Source organism: Triturus cristatus, chromosome 8 (genome assembly GCF_964204655.1).
Source record: "Triturus cristatus chromosome 8, aTriCri1.1, whole genome shotgun sequence".
In the NCBI taxonomy this organism is placed as follows: domain Eukaryota; kingdom Metazoa; phylum Chordata; class Amphibia; order Caudata; family Salamandridae; genus Triturus; species Triturus cristatus.
The window spans coordinates 659,051,156-659,078,721 of record NC_140591.1 but is presented as its reverse complement, the minus strand read 5'-3'; positions in this window follow the sequence as shown (position 1 = coordinate 659,078,721).

Sequence of the window (27,566 nt, the reverse complement as noted above, 5' to 3'; positions counted from 1 at the left end):
CCGTTGTTTTTTTATAAATGGGCTAGATTTCACTTAAACCTTCATACCACTTCTTGACAAATCATTTCCAGGTCATATTAGTATCCCTCTTTTCCAAACAGTTGGGGATTCGAAAGCTGCCTGGGATTTGTGGATTACCCTTGGAAAAAGTTAAAAAATTGCTAAAATATAGTCAAAGAGGGGTTTATTTACAAGGTCCTTGCGCCGCCAGTGTGTCACGTTACTTGACTCACCAGCGGTGCATCCTGCTGCGTGATATTTACAAGCACACGTGAAGCCACCCTCCGTGGCTTTGCGTAGCTTGTAAATATCGGCCCTTTTCACGCAACACTTTAGGGCATATTCTCAAAGACTCATCGCCGAGTTAGCGGCACTTGATTGCAGCCAAAGTGGCGATAAATTTATCGCCCGATTCACAAGCTGGTGCTAACAGCCGATGTCACCAGTTTTCCCACGATAGCAGCCGCAAAAAACATCACCACTGATGACACCGGCAACTAAAGTTAATGATATGCAGAGTAGGCGTTCCCGTGCAAAAAGCCCCGACAACAGCACTTCGCAATATTCACAACAACCAGCCAGAATGGCGATAAGATCCCAAAACATGCGATAAGGTGCGTTAGCAGCAGGGATTTAACACCCCGTCTTACCTGGTGTTAAGTCGGACGACAACCTGCACCATAAAAGGGAGCCCAGCCCAGAGCCACACCTGAAGAATGACAGATGCCATGGAGCCACTGATCGTGCAGCTCGGAACCCCAAGAGGGTCACAACACCCACCACCACCACCCCCAGGACCACCCCCCCGAGGCCCTACCCCGGGCACCCCCCCTCCCCCCATACAAAGATATGGTACATCAACTGTACAAAATCATGAACAAAACAATTTGCCTGATGTTGCACTATTACAACAATTAACATTCATGTGTGGTCATAAAAAAGAGAATCATTCATTCATCTTTGAATTTCAAAACAAAATATTTTATTCAAATTAAACTAAATACAACTATGTGGAAGAGTCATGGTGGGTCTTCTCTGGACAATCTGTAAGTCACAGCCTGCAAGACAAAATTAAAGATAAGAAGGTGTGTCATGCGCTCATCAATGGACAGAGAGAGAAAGCGAAAGAGAGAGAGCAAGAAAGGGAGAGAGAGAGAGACTGAAAGGAAGAGAGGGAGAGAGAGAGCGAAAGAGAGAGACAGTGAAAGGGGGAGAGGGAGAGAGAGTGCCGACACTGCAGACCCAGGCCTCACTGCTCACCTGCTGCCACCGGTGTTTCTCCAACCATGTGCCAGTATACACTGCAGTCCACTAGGTCCCTTATCTGAAACAGATTCCAGATTTATGGATGGCAGAGATTATATCATTGCTCTCACCATCATCGCTTGCCGCCACTGCGCACCCAGGCCTCACTGCTCACCTTCCGCCACTGGCGTGTCTCCAAGAGGGCCCACCACGTGCCGGTGCAAGCTCCAAGCACGAGGTCCGCGGACTTGGCAGCCTCCACATCATGCAGCTCCGCACCGCGGGCCACAAGGTCACACATATCTGGGTCTTGATTAATCAATGGCAGAGATCATATCAGGGCACACGGCATCATCGCAGGCTGCACACCCGCCCAGCTCTTTAGGTGTCACTAACTCTGTGAACCGTGAGGCAACACCACATGGCAGTAGGCCCGAGCTGCCCGCTGGCTCAGGCCTACACTGCGGTCCAGCAGGGCTCACACAAATCCTTACCACTCCGGACCGCCAGGACAGCGCATCATCGCAGGCTGCACACCTATTCAGCACTTAAGGTGCGCCTACCTCAGAGCACCGAAAGTCACCGTCCCATGGTGGTAGGACTGTACCGTCCACAGTGTATCCGGTGCGTCTCGTGATATGCCAGGTGGACACAGCCATGTCACATCTGGCAGTGGGGAAGAACTGGGACATGTAGCGACGTCGTTCCCCCTTTATATGTAAGCCGAGTGGGCTGGGTCGGCATACGTCAGGTCAGCGTAGGAGTGGGAATAATTATCCCTGCGCCCTGGGCATGGTTCCTTTCTGGTCTGGACAGGAAACCAACTGATGCGTGTGTCTCTGTCGCAGTGTCGACGCTACACGGCCCGCAATCAACAATGTTGCAATGTTGCATGCACCTGGAGGGCGGCCACGCACGAAACGATTGTATAAGGAGCGCAAGACCGCTCGGGCTCTTGGCTCATACATGCCAACTGTTGTGTGTGTATCGCTATTGGTGCACCATAAGCCTAAAGCCTAGTCTCATTTGCAGTGCAAAAGCCACATCACATATCCAGAATGCAAGCAGTAGTCATACTGACATTAGGGATGAAAGTACCTTTGTCTCAATACATAAGGCAGAAGGACATCTGCACTTTTGACCTTGGTCTTCCATGTGGCAGGCACCCTCTGAGAGAGATGCCATTGCAGATGATGATGACTCACACACTACGCACAGTGCTAATGAAAGAGCAACGTATCCATACCCCACACACAGAAGTCCTTGCTCGAGGTACTCTTGCATGGAATGCCCTTGACACTTACACACACAACAACCCATATGTCCAAACGTTGCACACACTTTTGACTCATTGCTCTGAGCTGTGGCATATCAACCACATAACTGCCGCAGGTCAGAAGAGTGCCGGTTCTACGAGAGCCACCAACGCAATGGCAGAACATCCCAGGCACATGGACAACGCCTATCACGTGGAACTGTACCATGACCGAATGCTGCCTGTTAGTGTCTGATGCATTGTTCTGCATGTTGTAGCCCTTGTCTTGCCCTTACTGACACGCACATACTAATTAAGTCTACGCAACTTCACTAGTGTTCAATTGTGATGAGTGTTGATTAGAATGACAAATCTTGTGCCTCAATGAGCATTGTCCGTACACAAGGAGGGACTGAATGATGCATTTCACTTAGGGGTGAGTCCCTATTGCCAGCTCCATCTCTGTGAACCAGACATTGTGGTTGGGATAGTTGCTAATAGACCTGTGCTCTCACGTGTCTTCACCAATGTGAGTATGGTGTCCAACTTCTTGCCATGTGGATCAATGTGATCCATCACTACAGGCTGTGTCCACCCAGTTGAGTGTGAGTAGGTATGCGAAGAGATGTTCTGTTGTCAGATGTGATGAGGGACACTACTTTAGGCCTACCAACGACTTTGACATTTCATACACAGCCCTATTCCTAAAGCTTTGCGTGGAGCAAAGTTGTGAAATTGTGCAATTGTTTTTTCAGAGCGATGAGGCCACAGCTAGTGCACACATTCCCAGTCATCTCACTGCCTATGTGTGTCACGGTCACACATGCGCATTCCTTTCATTTCCCAGGGTGTACCTTTTTGTGCAACCAATGTCCTTACATTCATCCATACTTTCATACTTGATCGATTATGGACATGACACATCTGTGTCAATATGAATGTTTTATTCAAATTCGGTGGCGTGTCAGAGCTGGAGCAGTACATGGCCATGCAAACCCCACATTACATTGTAGACCAGTGTAGGGCCAGCCAGAGTCATTTAGGGATTGACAAGTACATCTGAAGAGGCAGAGTACAGTCTGAGTGTGATTGCTGTGTCATTGTTAAGCAAACAGAATATGGCAGACCATGTTGAGGTCCACGGTGAGTGTCGCGTAGTGTTTCGGGGGACAGTGGGAGGTGTTGTTACAGAGCATGATGCAGGAGGCAGCACCAAGCTGAAACAGGGCATATGGCGTAGCGGAACTACTGGTGCCTTCTTATTACACAGGTGGAATCACCTGCATCTTCATCCTCTCTGTCATCTGTCTGACATGTGGGTGCTGATGCTTGGTCTGCAGCACTGTGTGCCACTGACACATCAGGGGCGGCGATGTGTGTGTGGAAGTACCAGCAGCATTCATCATTGTATGCCTTAGTGGCAGCAATGTGATGATGAGGATCTGCAGGGCATGGAAGATACCAACAACTTTTCACTGGTGTGCATCCATGGCAGCCTTTCTTTTCACATGCATCCGCTTCATGTTCTCCATTATCCTCAGCATCTGTGCCAACTCTTGGCTGACATCACTAAGGCCAGACTGACAAGACAGTTGTTCTCCTCTCAGAGGCATGACTCCAGCTGTGTCAGGCATGGATTGTTGGACATCATGGAGCAAACTGTGGGTGTCCATTAGGGAGTGTAAGTGGCCCCTGATGTGACTTAGACACCCACGTATGTCATCCAGTTTGGCTGCCATGTGGTCGAACCCTGCCAACACATGTTCTGCTACCTCCTTCTGCCAGTCTAACACCTGGCCTTGGAATTGCATGTGTTCTTCGGTGAGGTGCTGGGAACCAGCTGTGGTGGTGGGTGCCTTCTACTGTGTGGTCTGTGCAGGGGGTGGGGTCTCCTTTATGCAGCTGGGCTGCCCTGCTCCTGGAGGTGGTTTGCCATTGCTGTCTATGAGCTGTTGTAGGGCATCGGTGTCGAAGGTGTGAAGGTCCTCTTCGTCATCACTGATAAGTTGTCTGGTCTGCAGGAGGTGTTGATTGTCCCTCTGCAATGTGAAGGGAAGTTGCATTTTAACATTGTGTTGACATGTATGTTGACGGATTGTTCAAGTTTACATACAGACTCCATGACAATGTACATTGTGACTGTTTTGGAGGAGCTGACTATTTGATGCGGGACAGTGGACATTTGAACTACATCACGAATGTAAGGTTGTACACGTACATTCTCATCTCACAGTTTCCTGCTATGTCAGATGTGATTGGCCAGTTTCTACACACAAGCGGAACCAATTGTGTCCTCTGTTCTGCAGTGTAAGTGTTGCACTTTGCACGACATTGTCTTCAATGTTGATGTGCTGTTGTTGCTATGCGTGTGTGCTGCATTGTGGGTGAGTCGTCCCTGCAGCAGTGATTTTGCTGCCCCTTATACCTTTGAGGCGGTGTGCCTTTGACTTCTATGCTTCTACAGTGCTGTGATGTTGCAAACTTGACTAATTTTGGCTCTTGTTGGGAGTTGTGACTCTTGGGCGTGGTTTATCTGCAGATGTGTTGTTGCCGTCAGGGGTTGTATGTGCACATGGATGTGTCAGAGTGTGACCTGATCTTTTCCGGATGTGTTCCACACTCAGCCACCACAGTGTCGCGGCGTGCACCATGTCATGTTAATTGGACTGCAGCCATGCTATTCGTCATGCAGTGTCACTTGCATTGTCAGTGTGGCTCACAGACACGCAGCTTTGCTGGTTTTCACACGTGTGCATGGGTTGGTTGTGAGATTGGTGCTGTGTGGGGAGGGACCCCTTTCTGCCCATAGTGGACGGGGGCCTACTTGCTGTTTGAGTGTGTGCAGCAGTGTGCCAAGGGGATCAGGGACATGATCTAGAGTCATTGTGGGTGTGCAGTGTGCTCTACTTAATTGTGCATCTGTGCCATTGTGCCCATCTCCCCCTGTCCCCCCTGTCCCCCCTGTCCCTGTTCGGTACTCACCCTGATGCTATTGTGTCAGGTCATGCCGAGCAGTGTCCGGACCCCCAACTCCTGCCACCGTATCCCCACTGATGACTGTGGACACCATTTCCTCCATCTCATCCAGCTCCTGGTGTTCCACTGGACTGCCACCTCCAGTCTGCATTGCTGCCTGATGGTTGTCGAGCTTGCTGAACCAAGTGTGCCTTCTTCCGAGCTTTTAGGAACAGGCAGCATTGTCAAAATATAATCTGTCTCGCCACTGTGTTATTTTTTTTAATTGAAGGTCAGTCAGTCAGTCAGTCAAAAGTACTTTATTCGGTTAGTTAAAACCATAAAAGCATACTATACACAAGATTAAAATTAATAAAATGTTGGTTAGCAGCAAAGATTTTTACACAGATCCTAACATTAAATAATCAGAGACAAACAGTCTATGATATAACATTGCGAAAAAACATAATACATAAAAAACAAATAATATAAACTAGATCCTAAAAATCTAAAGATCCTTAATTCATTAAGATCAATTAATATAGTCAAGGTCATAAAAATTACTCTCATTTTTTCTTCTTTTTACTAGCTGCTGCGGTAAGAAAACTTGCTATGCTAAAAATCTAACAGACATTAGACAACAACTGTAAATACATAAGTGCCGGTTTTACTTGTAAAAAGCCCTTATCTTTTAAGATTGGGAGAATAAAGCGCTTCTGAATGTGCAAAAAGTGCTAAAAAAAAGATAAAATGTATTGTGTCCTGCACAGAAAAATTATCACATGAACATACCCCCAGGTCCTCCACCTTTCTCCATCCCGGGGGATTAGCAAGAAGAAAGTGTAGCTGATTTAACTTAAATCTTGTCAAAAGGAAGCAGTGGTTAGGATTAGATACCACAATCAAGTATGGTTCAATTGCAGGAGACGTTTTTTGAAGGTCATTTGTTCATTTTTTGTGATTTCCACTTTGTAGTTTGTAAGGGAAATTTGTATAGGACATATATGTGAAACCAATGGATGATCTGGAAGGCATTGCATTTTTGAAAGATAGACAGAACTCTGATTTCGACTAGGGATTTGGGTAGATCATTTAAGATTTTTCAAACTAAACTAATCATATAAATAAAACAATAATTAAAGTAAAGAAAAAATAGAGATACGTGACAACGTATGTTTAATTTTTTTGAACTGAAGGTTGATCTTCATGAATACTACCCTGTTATGTAGGCGAGACTCTTCTGGTCATAGACATATATATTGTTTGTCAGTTATCTAAAAATATGCAGTATGCTAAGCCATCAACCGAGCTACAGTTTATTATGATTTTCCATTATGTTTCGACCAGGCACCAACTTATAAGTAAAATCTAATGAATATAAAAGGGGTATGAAGGGAAGCTATGCATTTCTCATATATGCCTTTGAATGTATGTATGTAAATAGGCTAGTCATAGCTCTCTGATTTTGTAGTTACCCATAATATCAGGTGATTCTGATGGATTGGTGGAACCAAAAAATATATAGACATTCAGTAGACAACAACAGAAGTCCTACAAGTTTGCATTTTCACTCATCTCATGCTGAAAATGGTATGTCACTTGCATGGCTGGGCTTACAACTGAAAATTGAAACAACAACCATTATATTATGTTACCCAAAATGCAATATAAATGTTGACGTTTCTATCCTCTATTCAATATTTGACAAAAAGGAGTCCTATTGGCTTTTTCAGGGGGCCATTACATCAACATTTATAAAGCAGACCTATTCTCTTTGGCAAAAAGTAACTGCAATAATGTATCAATAGTGATATTTTAAAATATTCCTTATTAATACGGACATCATAATGCATCACAAGAATTGCTACAAATATGTTTACGATATGTAATTTATGCTGAAGAATATATAACTCCTACTCAGAGTGTTTTTCAAATATTGGTATGCTCTTCTGGGTTTCATACATTTAATGATCTAGGAGATTTACAGTTGTTTTTTTAAGTTGTTAAGTTTACTGAGGGTCTACTGTGTGCCTTGCAGCCCCCCACAACATGTTTTGTGTTTGTGCTCCTGCCCCTCCTTGGAGTTCCACAACAATAAAAACTTTTAACCCCTTCGATGCGCATGACGGAGCGGTTCCGTCATGCGCATCAGTTGCGCCGTGCGTATGACAGAACCGCTCCATCATGGCCCCGCCCGCGCAATAGAACCTTCAGCACAGCGCGGTTATCCGCGCCGCGCTGAAGGGGTTAAAAACAAAGCGCACACAGGGCATTGTTGGGCGCTCCCTGGAGAGAGCAGTGAATATTGAATGAAGTGTCAAGGTTGCATTTATTCCATTCTTTATGTTTTTAAATATATACTCGGGGTGCATCGATCCCACCCAGGGCTCCCACAACCTATCTTTTATTTTTTAAATGACAGCATGGGGAGCCTATTTCTGTGCTGCCATTTCATTTTTTTTTTTTTTTTGATGGTGCCCTCTGGTCCAGTTTGCAGTGCGTATGGCATGATATCTAATACATGATAAAATTGGCTAATTCTCATTTAGCATATTTAACTTTAAGGGTGTGCTTAATTTAAGCAATCTGCTTTTGCATAGGTATGCAAACATCTGCCAAAATTATGCCTAATTACACAAAATGGAAATTTGTCATTTTGCTGTAAAGTTTTGTGGGAAATGTGCCCACGTGTCATTTTTTGGTGCAAGGATGCATTTAAACGAAAGCACCGAGAGCAATGGCCTCTCACATTCTGTTCACGTGTATTCTTGAAAAACTTGCACCTGGAATTGCATATTTGTGGTAAACCTTTTCCATGGATTATGCATAATTACGCAAAGTGGCGCAATGGCATCATTTCGGGAATTTCACGTAAGAAGTGTAATAGGAAATTCCCAAGTTTACCCAAATTACACCAGTGCAATTTAAATTTCTCCCAGGCCAATTCAACTTTGCAGCTAAGCCATGGCATATGGTGTAAGAAAGCAAATCAATGGCATAGAAAGTTAGATGCCACCTGTGGATGCAGCACCTATTGTACCATTCACTTGGCTGAGAAGGAAAGGTTGGCTTTGGACATACTTGCACAGCCTTATTTCTGCAGCCAGACCTGTCAAAATAAACCTTTCAACGGTAGAGAAACCCTACTTTAAATATTAACTAAGCCACCCCTACATAGGAATTATATCCCGTAAGTTTGGGTGCCTGATATTAATATGTTAAAAATATAAGTCTTTAATGTATGCATGCTCATACAGTGTCTACAACCCAAAAGCAATGTTCACTGCTAGCTCTGTATATGGTTTTAGGAAGAAAAAGCTAAAGTATAGTTAATTTGTCAATTCCATTTATTTGGGTGGTTTGCAATAAGCTACAGAGACGGTTCAACCACTGACATTATATATTTATTAAAAATCCAATTTAATAGTAAAGACGATTTTTATAAATATACAAGAAAGTAAACTTTTAAAAAGTTATAATTTCCTTGCCTCTGCAGGCCAATTAGCATTGGCCTGCCTTCAGCTGACCTGCTTTGGGAAAAAGTGAAATACTACACTAGGAGAATAAACAATGGCTTGGGCCTGGAAGGCTTATTTGGCGAAGAAATGTGACACACCTTAATCCAAGAAGGGGAGTTTAGTAAACTCTCCTGCCTTGTCCTACTGGAGATTAATGACTTCCTATAAAGTGACTAAGTCTGACTGTAGAAATCTTCACAGTGACTTCATCAAGTGGGTCCCTGATGATTACATAGATATATATAAACTGATTGATACATGAGAGCAGTACCACTCCATAGGGACTCATTTTACTCCTCACCACACAGCTGATTGTCGTGCATAGACTACTGGCTGACATCATGTGATCCGAGCTCCGGGACAGTGGAAACATTACATCAACCCCAAACCTTGGCTAAGCACTCTCAATGAAAATAGTACTCCAATTCTACAATCCCGATTACACTGCCCATGCTAGAGGCTCCTCAGCAGATGATTATAAGATCTGATATTCAGGGAGGAGTTACGCGCTGCCTAAATGGAATTCTTTGAATTAAATTAGGGCTCAATGTCCAGCAGTGCAACACTCTGGGAAGCGTTCAAGGTTTATATCAAGGATATAATAATTTCTAACGGCCCTATTTGAAAAGGTATACTGACACAAATGAGGTGCATTAAAAGTGATATTAAAATACAGGAGTAGAGTATCTCCACAGTCACCCAGCTGATCCACCCCAATGAATTAATTCTTTGTTACAGAAGAACAGAGAGTTCTGATAGAGTCACACCCATTAAGGAAAGCTCAATGGAACAGCAAAAGAGAAAAACACACTCCCCGTTGGTATATTGAAGATGTGTTGGCTGCCGGAAAATCTTTCGTGAGGGATAGTTGTCTATGTTCTTGTTGTCCTTCAATCACATAAAGGTCCTATGAGTGATGAAATTAAAAATTTGGAAAACAGCACTTATTAAGAGATAATAGGGCATAAGAGATCGGCAGGTAACTTTACTAATATTTGACTCAAAGCAGCACTTCTAGGATATGGAACGTTTTATCTCTCCTTACTAAAATGAGAGGAATCCCACACACCCAGCGGGCAGGGTACCACTGAGCAGTGAATGTAACACAATTCCCCTTAGAATGAATGTTCAAAATACTCATAAACTCAAATCTTACCACCTATCCAACCCACATTCAAGTCCACTTACTCACCATGGATTTTAATAAATAATTCCATTGAAACTCGTCGACACACACACAATAAAATAAACAAAGTAAATCTGCAATTGGTGTCTGCCTAAATCTTGTGGCAAAACTTAAACTATTGTGGAGCAGATATATATCTAGAGAGAGAGAGAGAGAGAGAGAGAGAGAATATCCCTGTTGATACTAATAGTAGATCAGCTGAAATTTAATAGACCAGATGCTGTGTCTTAATTGTTCTCCCTTGAGTTACTGTTGTGTTTTTGAGAAGAGGGTTATTTTTGTCTTTAGTCATTGTTTTTATCTTTTGTGGGGCATATGTGATTTTAATCCATCTATGTTATTTGAATGCTGAACACACACAGAACGAGGTATATATTTGTATACTGTCTTTATATGTATTATTAAAACCATATGCATTTCTCTCAATCTTTGTGGTACCCGTTTATGGTGAGTAAGTGGTCTTGAATGTAGGTTGGATGGGTGGTAAGATTTGAGTTTGTGAGTTTTTTAGCTTTTTTACCATTCATTCTAAGGGGAATATTGTTAAATTCATATTTTTATATCCCTGCAAGTACTGGTGCACTTTAAGCTGACATGTGCTAAATCAGAATACCCTGTGCTACAGTGCAAGAGTGTGCACTTTCTATAAAAGCACATGTTTTGTAATGAAAGAGGACCCTATCAGTACAAAAACAATTTTTTTAATTATTTCCCTACTTTGCATATATTCTGTACAGTGCTGCTCACTGCAAAATTGAAATAAATTAAATAATTTCTTCTTGTTACAACTGACTCAAGGAGGCGTAAGGTTTTGGCTCAAATTGATATCTATCAATGTTATTAGATAGGGATTTGCATAAAAATCCAGAATGGTTCAATGGGTATGACCATGTACCACCCATGGAATGTCCCCTTATCTTAAAGTATCAATAACTACCACATAGCTCAACTTTATGTTACTTTGGGAAATTTTCTGATGCATATACAGTATTGCATTGGATAATAAATCCCACCCAAAACGTTTTGCATGGTGTGCATCACAAACATGATGCAAACCCAGCTCTAAGCTTTAATAAAGTTGGGCCAAGGTTTATTTATATTTCTTAGTTTCAACTGACAAATGTCCCACAAAAAGAAATAATTTTATGTGCTTTTTCAAGGCTGAAGGATAATAAGCATCAACTGTTGTGTGTGCAGTATTCTTACAGTCTTATACTAGTGGAAGCATAGTGACACAGCTGGCACTTGAAAGTGAAAAGCATCTGTAAGAATAGCAAAAAGACGGTAGGACAATAAACGTTTATTATCAGGAAAGAAAATGTATGAGGAATGTTAAACCTGACATCCTTGGTGTGGTATTCCCCCAAACCCTTTGACTTTACCCCTCTTGTTTGCTGAATTTGTTTTTGCTGTCTTTAGGACTCTGTGCACTTTGCAACTGCTAACCAGTGCTAAAGAACTTGTGTATTTTCCTTTAAACATGGTAAATTGGACTACACCTAAATGGCTTGTAAGTCCCTATTAAAGGGAACTTTCAATACCCAGACCCTAGAAAACAAATGTGACTATTGGGCAACAACACTCATTGTGCCACCCTCTAAAATTGCACTGTAGAACATTTCTCAGGCCTGCCACTGCAATTTGTGTGTGTATTTTTAAACTACAATTTTGACCTGGAAACATATACATTTTGCCAGGCCTAAACGTGCCTCTTTAATACTTATATGTCATCTTAGATAAATGGAAACCTGCAGAAATCAACACCCTCATCAAGAAGCCCACCGCTGTCCTGAATCAACTGAGCAACTCTGGACCCATCTCTCTGCTCCCCTATCCAGCCAAAGTGATGAAGAAGGTCATCAGCTAGCAACTCACAACCCACCTCAAACTTCTCCATCTTCGAGACAACACACAATCAGGACTCAGAAAGAACCACAGCACCTAAAGAGCACTCACTGTGGCCACTGACGGCATTCAAATTAACCTGGATTGAGGATAAACAGTTGCCCACATCTTGCTCTCCCATAACACCCTCATCAGGAGACTCTACGAGGTGGACATATAAATGTCCACTCTCAAATTAATCTGTTGCTTTCTCAGAGGAAGAAGCCAAAGAGTCAGGTTTCTACCCTTCACATCAGAGACCAAGAAATTGATATGCGGATTCTCCCAGGAATCGTCCCTCAGCACCACTCTTTTCGACATATACATGACATCGCTCGCCAACATCATCTGTTCACAAGACATCATCATCATCTGCTACGTCAATGACACCCAACTCATCCTCTCCCAGATGGACAAGACAGTCACCACCAGAACCAATTTCACCAGCTCCATGGTAGCAGACTGGATGCTAGCCAACTGCCTGCAGCTCAACTCCAGCAAGAAGGAGGTGCTGTTCTTTGGCAACAAGACCTCACCCTGGGACTCCACCTGGTGGCCGTTAGAGTTAGGAACAACACCTACAGAACACGTAAGAGATCTAATGATCATCCTAGAAGACAAGCTCAACATGAAGGCTCGAGTCAATGCAGTGTGCTTCTCCTGCTTCCACATCCTGCATATGCTGCGAAAGATCTTCAAATGGTTGCCTCAGGAATGCCCGACGGACTGGCACTCATCACCAACAAGCTGGGCAACAGAAACACTCTCTATGCTGGAATCTCCAAACAGCTCTTACACAAACTCTAGACAATCTAGAACACCACTGCAAGACTCATACTCAACCTCCCACACTCAGGAACCTTCACTAGCCTCCCATTCACAACAGTCCATTAATTCAAACTTCTCATACACACATACAACGTCCTACAAACAAAGGACCAGAATACCTAAACAGCTGCATACATTTTCAGCAATCCACCAGACACCTATGCTCAGGTTCACTCTCACTCACAAACCTTCCTTGCATTCACTAAAGCAAAACAGGAGGTTGTATGTTCTCCTACATTGCACCCAAGACATGTAATAACCTCCCTCAACACATCATAGACTATTCCTCACATCTTGACTTCTGCAAGCACCTGGCTCTTAGTACATGTACCTTGGGAAGCACACACCTACACACCTGCCTGAATGCCTGGATACTCTCTTAGGTGATTAGTGTACAATATAATTCAATATTACATAACGTAGCCTCTAAGGTAGGTCTTGAAGGCTCAGAGGGCCGGGTGCATTGTAGTTAAAAAGTAGGACATGTCCTGGCAGGTAGAAACTTCTAAAGAAATTGATGTAAGCCCTATCTCTCCCATTGAATAACACTGGGTTACCTTATTAGATATAATAAGATAGGTCGGGAACATTTAGAGATTTGATGTTTACACTCAAATCAATTGTAATTTAAAATCCTCCCCAACGGTGAAGTTGGATTCTAACTTAAAAATTTGAAAATGCTACTATTAGGAAGTTGGTACAAGTTGGCATTCTCTTGTCCCAACAAAATGTGCCTTCTGTCAGTGTTCTGTTATTCTGTGCGTTGGAGGCAATTGATTCCTTGAAGGCTTCCATTGTGCTCCTTGTGCTGAACATAATTGGTATGATCTTCAGTTCTTGTGCTGGACAAAATTTGTATGATCTTCAAGATGTTAGAGTAGATCAAACTGCTGTAGAACTACCAAGTATTCAGTTATTCAGCACCAAGATGTCCACGGGTGAACGTGCGCTTTGCAAGTGTAATGTTATGTAATGTTATGTTCTGACTATTGCTTTCAGAAAGTGAGACAAGCTTAGGTAGCTGGCTTAGGTGTGAACAGAATGGGCATTCCTGACATGATGAGTGAGGCGGGGCTGTACTCGACTACACTTCCACTACAAATTACTTTGTCTACAGCAAAGACACCTGATACGAGGCTCTCCCTTTTGTTACCCCAAGCAGTTTGGATCCTTGAAACAAGAATAAGTGAAGAACTTTCCAGAAACCGTGGTGAGGATATGTCAGGGAATCCCCTACACAAAGCCTGGCACCAGGTATAAATATTGGACCTCCAGAGTCACTCATCAGACCACTCCTGGACATGTAGAAGATTTAGAAGAAAGATTACACTGCTGCCAGAGGATTGGCCTGCAGCTTGAAGGAATGCCTTGCTGTATGAAGAAGGAATAGTGTAACTACTTGCTTTGATCCCAGGCTACCCAGAGTGACTCCAAGGTTTAGTTGGCTGACCACCTGTATGAGCTACAGGGACACAACAACCTTCAGAAGCCTCCCTGCAACTGCCCAGCAGCCATCTGCAACTGAACTTGCCTGGACCTTACTGAGTGCTGCTGTTGGCCTCTGTAGGAGTGAGTCCTGATCCTTAAGATGTACCCCCTAAGTTCTGGACCCTTTGCTGGAATCAGTGGAAACTCATTGAAAGAAAAAAATAACTGTGGCTTGAACTTATGATTTTGCCCCAGTCTAGCAAAACCAGATGACCGCGAGTGCTGCTTAGTGCTTTAGGAGCTTTTTTCACTAATCAATTTTACATTTATTATCTCCAGTTATACTGATTGGATTTTTTTTGTTCTGATATAATTTTACTAGTTAAAATGTATTCTATTTTTCTAAATCAGTTCAGGATTTTTCTTGTGTTGTGTTCGCTTCATTACTGTTTGTGTGCTGCATAAATACTTTGCCTCTAAGTCAACCCTGACTGCTTTTGTGCTAAGCTACCTGAGGACTAAGAATAGGTTAGCTTAGTGCCTTTGGTGGTTCACCGTCAGAGGGATTGTAGTTGTTGCCCAAGTTAGGCTTTATACCCCTCTCAACCAATACCCCAATTTCTTACAAAGAATAATCAATATTTAGAGAATGCTGCAGGGTTAAGAGATGCATTAACATGAATCTGTACCACTAACAATAGTAAAGGTCCAATGCAGATAGATGGCATTCATAATTTGCAGTATTTATCCTAATGGATACAAAAGTGACATTTAAAAAAAAGGAAGTTTACATAAAACCACATTTTGGCAAGGTATGTCATAAACATACATTGGTAAGGCTACACAACCAGTAAATAGAACGCTTGTGTGAGAGCATATTATATTGCCTCTTGTGAAAGGCAACATTAATCATAACTTGGTAAAATAAAGAAGTCAGTCACCTACCCATCTCATCTTGTGCGATCAAAGTGGAAGAAAGAATCCACTGAGATGGCAGGTTAAAAATAATGGTAAGCACCATTTAGGAATGTATCAATAACATAAGGACACCATGTGTATCAGATCAAAGAAGAGTAAAAATGCCATATTAAGCGGAGAACAATGTAAAATAATGCTAAGTGAAGAAATAGTAGGAACCAAAGGTAAAATTTAGCAACAATACACTAGGGGAGGGTGGATCTTGTGGAGTTTCAGTCCGCGGAATTCGAGAGAGTTACATAAAAACTCCACAAGATTCACCGGAGATCTGCAAGGGGGGGGAATTCAGCATGTCATGCTACTCACAATCATTTTTAGCCCCAGGAACTTGTTCTGTGCTGTAAAATCAGCACAAACAGCCCCATGTGGTGCGCCAGAGGGTGCTGCTTCTTTCTGCCGCCCAAGTTGATTTTCTACTCAAGAGGCAGCTTTCTCAATTCGAATGGTCACCACCTGCCGAGACCGCATGCCTTGAGAATTCTTTAAGGGAAGCATTCAAGTGCCTGAAAATCACGGTAGGAGACTCATACTCTTGCATGCGCTCACAAATTTAAAGTTGGAGAGACGTGCGCAAGAAAAAACTCTGCCATGCGGCGGTTGGCAGAGTTTTGCCAGAACTACATTCCAAGTGGAATATGGAGTGGGAAAAATTCTGTGATTTAACGCGATGCAGCAAGCCACCTTGGTGCGCTGTGTGACCACAAACCTACTCACCTGCTCAAGCACCTGGATAGCCACTCAGGTGATTATTGTGCTATACAAATCAATAAAACATAACATAACCTATCATTAATATTCATAAAGTATTTCGGATTATGCCCCACTCTAAATTGGAATGCTATGGAACAACCTATTACTACATAGGTCGAATCATAAAATTCTCTACTGGTCATGAAAACACTAGTTGAAAATTGTGATTAGTTTTTGCAGCCAGTATTATTTTCATTGGGTCCCAAGGTCCTACCGTTTGGTGGTATCTAAGGCATTAATACTGTTTCATTGCCCACAGATTAACTGGTCATATCATCTGTTCAAGAAATGAGATAGTTGTTGTGAAATGTTCTTCTTACATGTTTCCTGCCAGTTAATCTGCTGTTTGTTTTTGACTGCTGTCCTCTGATCAGGAAAGTGCACACCGGTGCTCTTCAACAGTGATTTGAAGCAGAATCTAAAAAGACAAGGTCTATTACTATGCTAAATACTTATTTTAAATGTAATCTGCAACCTGTGAAAAGTCATATTGCCACATTCCTCTTAATGCAATGGTTTAGCTTTAGATTCCCCATCTTTCAGTTCATATCCACCCTTGCTCAGCCACCCATCAATACCTAGCAGATTTCATCACCAACAGCAATTTCTAAACAAGGATCTAATTGGCCTATGCTATTTCTCAGCATTGAAAACATTGTTATAGTTTGTGTCTGCATTAGTTCGATTTAGTGTCAACACGCAGCATTGTCACAAAGAGATTTCATTGTGCTAATTGTGCTAATGGCAGATGAAAACTCAGCCCTTTTTTTCTCCAATTCTTGTCTCACTTGACTTTAACCTTCACAGAGGAGTCTTTCTATAATGACTGAAGTCAGGCTCACCTCTCAAGAGCTTTGAGTCCCATCTCAGTTCCAGCTCTCTAAAGATAGTAAACCCTCTATACAGATGTCTGATAGAAGCCCCTGGATAAAGGAATTCTCTCACTAGGGTCTTCCTGTGGAATCTTCATGTGAAAAAGAAGGTTTCTGGCATGGTCCTTATAATTCCTAGAAGGATCATCCCAGACAAATGGTTTAGTGTTTTCTCTGCAACTGTCTTCCTTTCTTCAGAAGCTAATGTATTGTTCCTTGGCAATAGAACAGTTCACATGCAATGGAAATTTTAAATTGAGGATAGGGAAGCCAGCATATCTAGCTTCATTCTACTTGACTTTCGGGTAGCACATTGTATGATTTTAAAAATTATATTTTCTTCACAGAAACTGCTGAATTACATCTCACTTAACTCTGAAAAAGAACGCTTAAGCAAATTGCTATTATTGAACCATGAGATGCTGAAAAAGCATGCTTTTATTGACAACCACACCTCCTGAAATGGAAACAAAGGGCCATATTTATGATAAGTGTTGCATCGCTGCAACAAAGCAGCGCTGCAACACTTTTCAGTGCGCCCTCCTTGCGACACCATTGATGTGTCATATTTACTGTATGATGCATCATGTCGCAAGGAATGACAGTTACGTCAATATTACTGATGTATCTTTCAGTGCAAAACGGACGCATTGCTGGCGTTGTGTCGGAAGCGTGACGCAACTCCAGCAATGCAGTGGGAGGGCTATATTTATAGCACTGTGTCACCCTTATGCCTGCTATGATGTAGGCATAAGGATTTGACGCAGTGGCGTCCTAGAAGTGGCGCAGCGAAATCTTATAGATTTCAATGCACCACTTCATTGAGGCTTTGATGCGGGGGAATGCCCCACCTGCATACCTTGTACCTGGCGCAGGTATAATGTAGCGCAGGGCTTTACAAAGAGACACATCTGCCTAGATGCATCACTTCGTAAATATGGAGCAACATGGCGCATTATTTACTCTGCCGCAGGTCACAAAAAGTGATGCAACAGCGGCATAAATGTGACGCAAGGGCTCATAAATAAGCCCCAAAGTACCTACCTACCACCAGCATAGTAACTCAAAACGTGGAAGCTGTTTACTTGTAGTGCCATCATTTTCCTTAATATTTAACATGGGCCACTTTACTATTTGAACAGCCTCCATGTGTGCTTATTGGGTACACTTACTGGTGACGTTGCTAACATATCAACATGGGTTTTAGTACATGGCAGACCGATTTATTCTATCATGTGTTACCCCAGGTTTTTGAGCCCCGCTAGCCAAGACACAATGGCAACCCTTGAGCCATATATTTTGAGTCACACGTGTGTGTGACTCAAATGCAATGCGGCCCACATGTCACATTTACCTTCCACACCACTGGGGACCTTACTGGACAGTTTAATAAGCCAGCCGGAAAGTTAAATAAGCCATTTGAAAATTACCACGTTTACATTGTCTTTAATGAAAAGCACATGCTGTGACATGCAATTGCCGTGCTGCAGGTTCCTAATGGCAGCAAACACTACTTTGTGAAAGTTTGAGGCTCGTTCAAAATATATTTTTTTCTCACAGACATCTTCAGTATTATTTAAACGTACTCTGAATAGGAATATGTGTTGTAGACAAAAGACATTCGCCTCTATCTTCCAACAGTGATTTGAGGCTAAATCTAAGAAGACAAGGTCTATTACTATATTAATTACTCATTTTAAATAACTCCGCAGCCAGTGAAAAATCATATTACCGCATTCTGCACTCAGCGGACCATAAAATTGTACAATCCTCCGCTGTAGGTTTCTGATGAAAATGAACGGCTTTGTCACCATAATGAGCTGAAAAATATTCAGACACTTTTTCTATGCACCAGTGATTACATGTTCATTTAAACTTCACTGATTCCATGAACACATGTATGAAGGATTTTTAGAACCACCTTAAAGGATGTTGGTAATTTCTCCTTCACACATCACAGGAATAAAAAACAGTCGAAGGAATAAAGCAAACTCCACCATAAAACTGACATCAAGTGCCTGCTCTCGCTTCCCCTTGGCATCTGAGGTGTAATTGAAAGTTATGACCCTGTTCGGTGCTACTTACAGACTATTAACAGCACAACTCCAGACATTTTCACATATAGAAGATCGATTTCACGTGTCACCACTTACTTTCTAGTACCTTCTGACAGAAGCCACTTCAGCGGTTAATCCCCTGAGTCGTTTCTCAGAACATGAAGAGGAAGCAGTCACATTGACTCTTAAACATGCCACGCGAGGACCTTCATTCTTTGGAGACTATCATGGATCAGAACCTCGCCCCAGATATGCAGAGAACAGAAAATTGTTTTAGATATTAATATAATATGTTAAAATGATTTGACCTGAATTTTTTGCAATCCTGTAGACAGACGCCAAAAGTACTGGCCAGTTTCAGTCCTGCGTATTCTGGAGGAAATTTGAGAAAATATGACACAACGCAACACAACAACCAAATCAACGGTGCTAAATTGCATCAAAGGGAGAGTAAAAAACAGTGCATTATCGACTAAGATATGCTGATATTTTTCACTGCCTCGGTGCTGGCGCATTTTATGTGGCCATTCACCAACGTACAGACCCTTGCACCATAGCGTAAGGGTATATGCATTTTGTCAAGCATAGGTTTTGTACTGGAAAGGGAACCTTCCAGACCAAAAGCTATGGTTTAATACTTTTCGCATGGTGTATGTGTGCTGTATTGTTCAGCGCACATACAAAGTTTGAAAAATATGGAGAAATTAAAACCTTTTCCTCTGTCACACCTGTTTCAAATAGGAGAAGGTCGCTAAAGGTCTAATTCACAACAAGATGTTTCAACGCGGCGCCACAAGCCAGCTTGCTGCATCGCGCTGCATGATAAGGAAATTGCAGGAAGCATCGTATTTACAGCAATACAACGGGAAACAACCTTAACAATGCGGGCATCACATCGCGGTGCCATTACTACGCAAGTCATTACATCGACTTGCAGTAGATGGCGTTCTAACAATAGAAATAGCATAGTTTACTATTCCAACACCTTCCCAACTGTTATGTAGGCTGAAGTTGGAATAGTAAATTATTTATTTCTAATGTCAGTGTGCCATCTACTGCAAGTCGATGTAATAACTTGCGTAGTAATGGCTTTGCGTGGTAACAAAGCGGTCGTTGTAATGACCGCGTTGTAATGGCACACAAAGTAATGACTCGCATTGTAATGAGTCATATTCCAATACAGCACATCCTTGTCCTTTCCAGGCTTGGCTGGCACAGGTAAGATCGGTGGGGCGGTGAGGTGGGGTGGGGTGTGTGGGAGTCGACAGACGACGGGATAGGTAAAATTTAATTTAAAAAAACACTTACGTAGCGCTCGCCTTTTTCAGCGATGCGGCGAGCGCAAGAAAAGTGGTTTATTTATTATTTTATTTAATTTTACCTATCCCGTCATCTGTCGACTTCCCCGCCCCACTGCTCTTACCTGTGTTGGCTGCGCCTGGTCCTTTCCTTTGAGCTGACGGGGTTTAGGCAGCCTTGTGACAATACAGAAACCCTTGAGCCATGGTGCAAAGGTGCCTGCGTTGAAACCTGGTTGTTTGTTCATAGGCAGGGACACCTTCCTTCTTAAACACAAATTTTGTGCCTGCCCTGGGGAGGCACACAGCGTTGACGCATTCCCAGATTTATGCTATGTTATAAATCTGAGAATGTGTCAAATACCATAGGTGTTGAGTTGGAACACCCAGTTCAACGCCCATTGCACGCATCCCCGATGCAGCGATTTGCACTGCATAGCCCCACACCATATCTACAAGGCCATGAAAAGCCAGGCAGGGTGACTTTCCATGGCTTCATAGATATGGGCCTGCGCTGTGCACCTCCGGAGTGTCACAAAAGTGACTCTCCAGAGGCCGAAATGTCCTACAATAGGCTTTTAAATGAGTCGGTAAGTGACCGCAAGCAATGATAATACAGGCACTGTGGCACTGTGCCTTCTGTCCCTCTTGTTCCTTACTCATCCCCTCTTCCCTCCCATCCCCTCATGCTGCTTCAGAGTCCCTCATTTGCAGATCCATGGCAACCTCCTGGTTTGGTAGTCTCATGAGCCGCACCTCCGAACTATACTGATCCCAGTGTTCGGTTAAACTGTTCCTTTCTCCTGCTTCTTGGACACATGACACGACTCCTTATTCACAAAGACCACCGGTTGGGTGCCCAGTGCTTTCTCCACCCTGTGTGCACCTATGCCCACCATTGCGCAAAGCAGATGATTACTGTCATAATATAGCAATCGATTGATGCCCATGTCAGGTGTTATATGTCAGGTGTTATATGTCAGGTGTTATATGCTGTCTTGTTTCGTGATAACCTTCAGTAAACAGATTTCAAGCAAAGAAGCAAAGGTTTTTGAGCAAGTCCCTGTCTGAAAATGTTAGAGTTTCTGGAATTGGGTTAAAACTAGGCCTGGGCGAAAATTTCGTTCCGTTCGCGGAAATTGCGATAATTTGACATTTTCGCGTTCCGCGGAGAGCGCGAAAACGTCAAAAATTCCGGTTTCCACAGCTTGGCGATAATTTGTTTCTTGCTCGCGCTGTAAAATAATACATTCTCGCGCGCGATCGCCTTACCTGAATCCCTGCGTTCGCCGACAAGTTTTCTTGATCTGGTCGCGTTCTCCATGAGATGTTGTATTGTTTTTAGCCATTTGCTCTGTCTCGCGACAGTTCGCGCCCGCAGTGGCGTCATGCGTCGCGCGATCACGTCTTTCTTCTCGCGATCATGCGCTGCGAGACAACTCAAAACAAGATGGCCGCGCCCGCAAGCAACCACTTGGGTAAGTTGGCGACCCGCAACCATGCAGAAAATCTCGCGAACATGTCGGAAAAAAACTTCCGCATCTTATTTCCGCTTGTTTGCGATAATCTTTAACATTTTCGTGATAATTTGCGAAAGTTAATTTCGCAAATTCCGCCCACCCCTAGTTAAAACCCTTGGAACGCATAGGAACGCCAATGCTAACGTTTCAGTGCAAATCCTAATTTTTGTCTGAAAGCAAATAACGCCACAACACTTTTCTCAGAGTTTGTGTTACAAAAGTGACACAAACGCCATGCAAAGCACTTGTCAATAAGAGCCGTAGTTCTGAACAGAGGCTTATTTATAGTACATGCGCCCAAACAGAGGCCTTTACTTCATGTATTATTTAGAAAAAAGGAGGATCAAACAAAAAATGTTCATTGTAAATATAAAGTAAGTTAAAGTAATAAAAGATTTATATCATGGAATAGGAGTGAGACAATTCAAAAACTTCAGTGAGTGAATCTCCTGCATTTCTAATCTTTCAATAAAATACGATCTGCATTGAAATGGTTGGAAAAATAAATTATTTGTCACACGTTTGTCAAAAGCAAAAAAATCCCATAAAATCACAATTATTAGGTTTACCAAATGCATTTAATTCTGCTATGTATCCTCACTAGTAATTTGTGTGCAACTGTGGTTATTGCTTTACGATAATGATTTGAACATAGATATCACTGAAGTATAGGGTGCGGGTTGATTTGTGAAGGTGCTAGGTCAGTAATGAAGGGACACATCCCACTTACCCTTTAAGAAATATTACAACAAAGACTTTAAGCTGGAAAAGGGGAAACACACAAAAACTTGATCATTCTGCAGCGACTAAATCGTCTGAACACATCTGTTCAAAATTAAAATGATGCAGTTTGTGCAGTGCATAGACCATGATGCTCATCTCCTTATGATAGTGAATTAAAAATGACTGTCACCAGCTCGACATAGAGCAGGGGCTGTGACTTGCTAGGGACTAAAGTTAAAAGTTGCCTTGAATTGGTTAAACCTTAAATATATATTAATAAGCCAGACCACCTTTGCATGTAACCACTAAATAAAAGGGTACTGGACACCAATTCTACTTCACAATGCCTCACAAATGTATTTTGTTATCTATTTCTGATGTAGAAGAAGCCTAACTAGAAACATTTGATGAGGGAGTTGAAAGGAAAATGTTTACTGCTGTAGGACGATTTCAAATCAAAGATGCTTTATGGGGTCTGGTTGAGACATGGCTACGAAAACCATGATTTGTTTGGAATGGAAACAGCAGACATGAAAGTAGGACACAAGTAGATAGCACATTAAAGTCGGGCTGAGAACCAGCATCTCCAAGGGTAAATAACAGACGTGGTGATCTAGAGTATGGTGGATGCTGGACTTCCTCAAAAACTGGAAGATGTCTTAGCTGAATTAATTATATTTTATACATAGGTATACACTGGAAACAGGGCAGACGGACATCTGGCACTTTTCAACAGCTGCCCTGCATGTGTTAGACTTCTGACGCTAAATAACCCATTCCTCCTCTATCCAAAGGCGGGGTGTGGGGTCAAATCAATGTGTGCTGTTGTGCTGCACTTAGAGCACATAGGAACCATTAGATAGGAATCAGGAATGAGTAGGATTCAAGATTAGAACACTCTGGCCCAGATTTACAAATCTGTCATGGAACGCAGCGCAGCACCCAAAGTTGCTGCGCTGTGTGACCGGGAGAGAGCAGGACAGAGCCTTATCTACAGATATATGGCACTCTCCTCCTCTCTCCCTAGCGCAGGGGCACAATCTGGCAGCTGTGTGCCAGGTACACACCTTCGCACCATGGTGCAAAGATGTCTGTGTGAGTCTAGCATAGGTTTTGCACTGGAAGGGTACACTTCCATGACAAAATACTATGCTTAGATTAACTCTAAAACATTTCCGACTTTGTATGTATGCTGCACATTGCAGCCCACATAGGAAGTGGTAAAAGACAGGCAAAATAAAAGCATTTATCCCTTTTAACACCTATTTTCAAGTGGCATTCATATTTGACACAAAAACCTGTCTGTCATTGTTAGTAGATAGTGTTTTGCTTCTAAACCATGGGTGGTTACACAGGAAAGCCCATGTACCACCCATGGAATGCCCTTTTGACATAGACTAATGCAAACATTGCTCTGCACTGCGTAGCCTTACTTTTTCTTACAAACCGATGCAAATACCAATTTGGGTTGCTTTGTAAATCTTGAAAAGGATTTCATGTCAGGTCTGTGTCGAATAAAAGTAATGCAAGCCTGACGCAAAACCTTTGTAAATCTGACCCTTCATCTTCAATAGAGATGTGGTGTCATCGGGCCATCACATGCACACACACATATGCAGATATGGCATTAGTATATTTCAGTCTTTTAAGATTTTGATGACTGTTTGGTACAGATCCTTTTATGTTAGGCAATTTGTGCTTTTGCACAGACCCATATTGTATAGGCAATACTCATACCACTACATCTGAATCCACGCAGCATTATTCGTTTCCCTGAACCCCCACCCCATCTACTACTTTATAAAATATGTACCTGTTAAGAGTTGGTTCTTAATTTGAGATGTGAGCATCCTTAAATACCAGTATCTGCTTATGTCTCTGCTTATGTCATAACTCAGTTGTAAGAGAATCTCTGCTCAAACCCTGGTGGTAATTGCATAAGGGGAAGGCTATTCCACAGAGAAATGCGTGTTAGGTTAAATTCGGACCAAGCAGTTTTTGAGTGAAGAAAACCACACAATACAAACTGTAATTTAGAACAATGGAGGCTTTTTAATGAGAGAAAACACATACAAATAGTTAAAATTGGATAGTAGGAACCAGAAACATGAATTTATAAAATGTTAGGGAAAAGCACCCAGAAATCACAACACTCCAACGAGAAGTAAGGGATCACAGTTCACCGTGACCTAAATATGATTTGAGGCTGAACACGACCACACCACTTAAAGGGTTCACTTACGGACTTAGTATATTTTATGGAGCTTCAAGTTCTCCAGCAGGGCAAGGCAAGGGAGGGTCCTTCATATTAGGATACATCATTGTAGTGTAATGTGAATTAATTTCTTACATTTTCTTGGTGTAGAGATCTTATGTATATAAGGTTCAATGATTTTGAAAGGTGCATGGCACAAATGCAAACTTGTGACAATCTGGACTTAAGGATATTTCTTTAGTAAAAATGCCTCAATTCTGAGGAGAACCTTTGAGGTGGTAGTTATACAGCATGGGCCTGATGGTCTCCTTCAATATGGTACAAAATTGAATGTAACAATGTTTTGTGAATGCTATTGTGGTTGAACACCATTGATTCAATGCCGGCACTCGATAGCAGGCAGCAGCTACTCACAAAGTGGAAGATGTCCATAAATTATAGCTTTCACTTTCTGAATGTGGATTGTGGGATGGGTGGGGAATCAGGCAGCAGGCTAGCAGGGGCCGCCCCTCCATTAGACCGGATGAGTGTTACCCACAAAAATGCCCCCAGAAAAGCCACAGAGTCAAAAAATAAAATGGAAATAAAGTTAATTCATTACCATTTTATTTTCTGACAACTCATCCCGAACCGTGTGTCAGGACGGGGCGGGGCATGCAGAGTGGCAACAGCAGCAGGAAGGAGTCATGGGCTGACTGTGCACATGTCAGTTTGGCCGTCTGTCTTGCGACGGCCAGGCAGACATGCACACTTGAAATCTCTCTAACCCAGCTGTCTTAGACAGCTGGTTTGAGAGCAAGCACAGGCCTCCAGTGTCCTCGGGATCAGAGAGAGGATGCTCCCTCCAATCCTGGCACTTCTCACATGCTGATTAACAGCATGACAGCAGCGCCAGGATTGGTTAAGAGAGATGATCCGGGCCCTGGAAGTCAAAAAAGAGGAGGACCGGAGCGAGTAGGACGTGCCATGCAGCAGCCACGATAAGTAACTTTTTAATTTTATTTTATGAAAGTATTTATTTTATTTGACCACTCACCATCCATTTGCCTGCCCCGCCACTCGCCGTAGTTGCCAGCTGCCACTGCAGGCCAGGAAACCTTCATGCTCCCCATTGACATCTGCTTCATTGCAACTATTTTTCCTGATTGCAGCGTCTCTCCTTTTAGATCCTGAAATAGAATACATTGACATTTTGTGATTTGAAATGCAGGGGGTTGATATCTACTATCTCTTACAGGCCCACAACTTTGAATTTCAAGCCTTCATGTAAGGTTCACGTTTATACCAAAAGTCCATTTTGTGCTACAATGGATCTCCACTTCCATTGCAGTGCACGATACACCTCATATAGCACGCTTGTTGCTGTGCAAACAGAGCAACAGCTGTGCAAACCCTTCCATCTCCAAACTTGGTCTCAGTTACCAAAGTGGCTATCCCTTGTTGTAAAAAGTGAATGCACCTGCATTTCCTTATAAAGTAAACAGGTAAAACTTTGTGTGACAATCATATTAAATCTGTTCTTTCTGGGGGAGCATCTTTGTAGTCCATGCTCCTGCACGCCAAAGCAGATTCCATCAGTGTTACAGACAACGACCATGATTGATTACGAGTGATTACATGGTCTCCTAGGGAAGAGAATGTAACATTAATAAAAAGAAGCAAAAAAAATATAGTAGCACAAACAGTATATACCCATCTCAAATTCTACTTCAGTCTCGCTAAGTAAAATATTTTATTCAATATTGTTTTTTAAAATTATGAAGAAAGGATTTAATTCATGTAACTTTTAATATTTCTGTATTGTCCATAACTGAAATATTTGTGCATGAACTAAATGCATTAACGAACTTCTATGCATGCACAACAACTTATTTTCTGTGCTATCATGGATGTCTAAAACGTACCAGTGCAGGACAATATCCCTAAACCCTGAGAACTATGGATTTGAACCCATAACTTTCTGCTTCCTAACAGAATATATGTTTTCTGAATCTGGACCATCAGAGAGCATTATTTACTCATGGAAATTTATGAATAAGACCCTTGGCAGACAAATTCTTACCATCGTCATCTATGGGGGTGAGTGTCCTCATCAGCGTGTATTGGTCTTTATATTTTTGTCACCAAATTAGGAATGTGCGATACTGATCAATTATATTGCGCACTTTTCAAGATGAATGCAGAAGGTCGTTCTTGGAAATATGTAATCATGCAAATCTACTTTTAAAAATTCCAAAAGTATTTTTGATGTTAATTAGTGTCTTGTAGGGCTCTATTTTAACTTTTGCCAGGAGAAAATAGTTTTCTCTGGTAAAGTGTTCCCACGTGCCTCTTGGCTAGCAATGATGAGGTGGGGAAATATGTGAGCATATTTCTAGTGAGATGGCAGGATACCTAGCTCCAAACATGCAAGCAACCACCTTCCCCTGGCATGCTGGAGTCACTATTTAGAACCGTATCCCTCCATAAGAGCTCATAAGTCTGATATTCACAAATTAATGTACCGCCCAAAAGGTTATGTTTACTTCTTATTTTATTTGTATATTCCACCAATATTTTTAGAATTTCATCGAGGATTGTTCAATATATATAGCTTGTTTCTATGAACCTAGGCATTTGTCCTCATTATTTTTGAAACCGGTCTACATAAGAAACATAACTGATCAATATAAAAGCATTTTATTCAATACACATTCATACCACATACTTTAGACATCCAAAACACTTTTCATACATCCCTATGCACACTAAAACACTGTCTTAAAACAATAACAACATAAGTTTTGAGTATCAATATAAATCCAGTTTATATTTGAACACTCCACCGTTTTTTCTTAATCCTTCTTTTCCTCTA